The sequence below is a fragment of the Chiloscyllium plagiosum genome, unplaced genomic scaffold (genome assembly GCF_037043375.1).
Source record: "Chiloscyllium plagiosum isolate Xiang-an unplaced genomic scaffold, Cpla_swu_hap1 HiC_scaffold_31, whole genome shotgun sequence".
Classification (NCBI taxonomy): Eukaryota; Metazoa; Chordata; class Chondrichthyes; order Orectolobiformes; family Hemiscylliidae; genus Chiloscyllium; species Chiloscyllium plagiosum.
This window is the reverse complement of record NW_028270169.1, coordinates 79,910,223-79,914,904: the sequence shown is the minus strand read 5'-3', so window position 1 is coordinate 79,914,904 and position 4,682 is coordinate 79,910,223. Positions and strand designations below refer to the sequence as shown.

General features: G+C 41.7%; 1 non-coding gene across 1 annotated transcript; it reads left to right on the top strand.

Annotated features, from left to right (window-relative positions):
* Positions 1-950: 950 nt before the first annotated feature.
* Positions 951-1,032, top strand: trnas-uga (transfer RNA serine (anticodon UGA)). Its single transcript has one exon. It is a non-coding gene; the product is annotated as a tRNA-Ser (tRNA).
* Positions 1,033-4,682: the final 3,650 nt, after the last annotated feature.

Below are 4,682 nucleotides of genomic sequence, written 5' to 3'. Positions count from 1 at the left end.
CCCTCCTGACAAGTATGATAAAGTTAAATCGTTGCTATTTATTAGATCATGAGGGACATGGATAGGTTGACTCGTCAAGGTGTTTTCCGGCAGGTGAGGAAGTCAAAATTTAGAAAACATCGGTTTAACATTAGTGGGTAAGGATTTAAAAGGGACGTCAGGGGCAACTTTTTCAGACGTGTCCAGAATGAGATGCCAGAGAAATTGGTGGAATCTGGTACAACTGTAACATTGAATGGCATCTGGATGGATATATGAGTAACAAGGTTTAGAGGGATGTGAGCCAAATGTTGGCAAATGGGACCTATTAACTTAGGATATCTGTCCACCATGGTCAAGTTGGAAAGAAGGGCCACTTTCCATGTTGTATTGTTCAACGACTTGATGACTCTAGAACAAACGCAAAAACTTTGCAAATAATTCCGTGAAGACGATTTCAAGTTCCAAATCTTCGGTTAATCTTCTTCTCTTGTGCTCACAAGTTCGTTACCTGATGTCAGAACTTACAGATTAGTTGCTGGATCCATTCCTGTAAATTGGTTCTGCATTCTTTCTAATTCCGATTTTTTTTTTACGAATGTAGCTAGTGTTTATGGACTTAGCATCAATTTTTTCTAATACCATATTTCGATGAATATGAAAACCCAACAGCATATCTAATTTGGCACCAGGTGATGAGCAATTGAGTCAAAATCGATCGGACGCAGTGAGACAATGATCCTCTCTTCGTGGTGTACATCCGTGACTCTATAATTCGACGAAGAATCATTCCCACAACTTCAGCTGTGTCAGAATCTAGTTTGTGGTGAAAGCCTGTCAATCTGCCAAGGTCACGTTCGTCTGGGTTAGGATCCTGCAAAGGATTTGGCGAAATCTTTGGGTCTTGACAATTTGTTCTTCCAACAAATGAATTCAGTTGTTTTACTGTGAAAATTAACATTCGAGCTGCAGCTGTGATGGCCGAGAGGTTAAGGCGTTGGATTTGAAATCTAATGGGGTTCCCCTGCGCAGGTTCGAATCCTGTTCACAGCGTAGAATCTTTTAAAAGTCGTTAATTCCTTTGCAGGATTTGGATTTCGTGGAGCTTGAGCTTTGCGTTCAATCGAAAGTAAATTTTCAACTGTGAAGAATCCGAAGTAATTTCAAGACTGACCCAGTCATCTAATTGAATAAATTATAGGTCGAGACACAAAAAGCCACCAACTTCCAACACGAATCAGTTTCAACATATTTGTCGAACTATCGTGAAATTTGGATGTTCGGGGGGTGGGATTCAGCAGAACAAGAAGCAATGCAATACACTTACCTGCAGGTGATGAATTTTTTTTTTAGGATCAGTTGAAAGTCAAGCTGAGAAAGTTCAACCTAATTTACAGCTGACTCTCAAGGCCAATAATCTATTATATCAGCAGTCAATGAATTAGAAAAAAAACAACTCCATGTGTGGAAAGGAACTCGACTGATCCAGGTTCCTGGCTTGCGATGTGAAAAGGCAAGGCGATATCATCGGAGTAGAATTTTCTGGAAATACTGGAAATGGAATGTTAACGGTCTTCTGCTGTCCACATTCGTAAGAAACTGTGCATTAAGAACTGAAATTGAAAATTAACGATGAAAATCAGACTTAGCACTCTGCTTGTGGTGTAGCATTGTTCAGAACAATAGGTTGTTGTTGAGGCTAAAATTGACCTAAATAATCGATGGGGATCTTATCCACGGCCTTCGTTGGAGCAGTTGGTGTGGAGAGCTCAGCTTGAAGAACCAAATGCCAATTATTCATCCTGGCTATCTGAATCGCTCAGTTAAACATACTCCCAGTTTAATGAAAAAACCTTTGCTATCAGAGTTAGATGTTTTCATGTCAGCATGTTCCGGTATGAGAAGACATTCCATGGAGTAGATGTGACTTAAATATTGACTCTAACGTCAGAGATGTTGACACATTTCTGCACCAAAACAGCACGACCATTGGTACCAAATAAAACTGAGCAAAGGACTAGTCACTTAGACATTTCCTGTCTGCAGACTCTGCCAATGGACCGTTCAGGCCCGATGTAGGAATAGGGCGTGGTGACATCTGTTCGCAAGTGGATCACTTCATTCTTGCTCACGATCCATAAACCGTAATTCATTTTGAACTTCTTAGCCATTAGCATGGTCAGTGGTACATAATGCACAGGTTTGCTTCTCGAAAGAAAGAGCGAAATCTTATTCAATGCAGACGCAAATTCAAGTTGTCCCTGGTCGACCAGAAGACAGATGTCGCGAAACAAAGTGAATACCGAAAACAATCAATGTTTTCTGCGAGTCAAAAAGATGTACTGGAAGAACGGAAACATATATTTGGAACTAAAGTCACATACCACTTCCACAGACTAAATGTTCTTGAACCGTTTTCTTAATTTGACCTTGATGTCCACCATTGCTGCAAAAATTATCTTAACAATTGAGAACTTTGTGTTCTTTGATATTCCTTCCTTCATGTTTCTCTTGATTTTGAAACTAAAACCGAGCAATAGTAATGCACCCTATTTCACTTGCAAAGATCAGAAGAAGATCAATTTATAAGAGAACAGAAATAAAGCTTCGTCTGTCTTTCGAGAGAAAATACAGTTACCATTTCGACTCCAAAAAATCTTCTTCAGAAGTCTGCGCAATGAACTCGAAATAGTAGACCGAAAATGAAAAAAAGAAGCCAAAATACCGCGAATACACCACCTGCAAGCGCATCAAGTCCTACTCGAATATGCCGGATTACTACCATCAACATCAGTGGAGAACGGAACAAAGCTCATTCTGCAGTTGTCAACTTGCTATGACGTAGTTTGTAAAGTCAGAAATATGATTCGGTAAAAAGCGGGATGAAAGCGGGATATAGGAAGTCTGAAAAAAGCAAGTGCGTGCTTTGCTTTGAAGAAGGTTGGCAGTGATGAAAATGGAAATTAACTACAGTAAGGGGGGTTTAATTAATACTCAGAATCGTTGCAACACACAGGGACGCAATTCTTTTTGCTAGGTTTCTGTTCTGCCATTTTATAATCACGACTGCTGTCGGGTTTGGTTTCCATTCCAGGCTTAGGTAACAGCCTGATGGAAGTTTGCACATTCGCCCAATTTCTGTGTGGTTGCTCTGGTTTGCTGCCACATTCTAAACATTTGCAGGTTATTTGGAATCGCCATTGAACGCACGCGGTTACAGAGACAGTGATGTCTCTGTAATAGGAGTGTCTGGATAGGACGTACTTCAGAGGATTTTTGTGAACTTAAATGGACAGAGTGGGGTTAGTCTGCTGTTTCCTGGGTGAGCTACATGGACAGAGAGTGGTCAGGGTCTTCTTCCCTGAGAGAGATACATTGACAGAGTTTGGTTAGTTGCTCTTACCTGTGTCAGTCACGCAGATACAGTAGGGTCAGTCTGCCCTTCCTTGGGCGAATTTCTTTCACAGAGTGGTGACAGTCTGCTCTTCCCTGCCTGAGTGAAACAGATAGAGGGGGGTCAGTATTCTCTTCCCTCGATAATTTATGTTGACAGTCTGGCTTCCGTCTGCTCTTCCCTGGCGAGTTACATTGGTAGAGTGGGGTTAGTGTTCATTCATTGGGTGAGTGCCGTAGACAGAATGGGATCAGTCTGCTCTTCCCTGAGGGAATTACATTTATAGAGTGGGGTCAGACTGCTCTTCAGTGAATGACTTATATTGACAGTGTGGGATCAGTCTGCTGAGTTACACTGAGAGTGTGGGGTCAGTCTGCCCTTCCCTGGATGAGTAACACTGACTGAGTGGCGTCAGTTTGCTCTTCCCTCAGTGAGTTACATTGACAGAGTGGCGTCAGGAGTGGCGTCTTTGAGGAGTTGACAAAAGTAACTCGTCCCCTACATCTTTGGGATAATTCGGGATGGGCAATGAATCTTATCTCATTGAAAGACAACTGTGTCCCAGAAATGCATTTCTAATAATTGCATGTACTAATTCGACACTGCAAGCGGTCGGGAATAATTTGAGGAGAGGTGCAGGGTAGAATAATTAAAGTCAAATGCACTGATGCCGAGGAAACATGACACGAGATGTGAGTGTGGAGCTGATGGTGCAAGGCTCAGTGTTAGTGCTATTGGTTCAGCATTTATTTCTCACTGTTCGCAATGACTCACACACCACTGCTGTCAGTTCACAACAATGAGCCTGTTCATTTTGGTTTGAAAATCCCTGCGTGTGTATTAACGTGGTTAATGGGACGCGAGAGGAGATGAGCACATCCTCTTTATTCTGTCAGTTTAAACTGATGAAAATATCCGTTGGATTCCAATGCAAGAGGATACTGTCTTTTTCTGTGCCCCTTCAGTGGGGAATTCTCAGCATTGAAATGTCTGTTTTTGCACAAGCAGAGTTTGATTGCCATTCATACTGAGCAACGCTAATACAGAAAACATGTTTTCGAATTCCTGTGATCAAGTGGTTCAGACATTGCACATATGGACGACAAATCTGGCTTTTAACGTGGCGCCGTGGCTTAGCTGGTGAAAGCACCTCCCATCACACTGGTACCTGCTCATTGTATTGAAAGCTCGTTATTTCTCGCAAGTATTGTGTTGCTGATCGAAACACTCAGTGTCCTGTTTGAATTGCTATATTTTCTGATTTTGTGTTCCGGCTTCATTTTCCAGGTTTAAATCCAGTAATGTATGT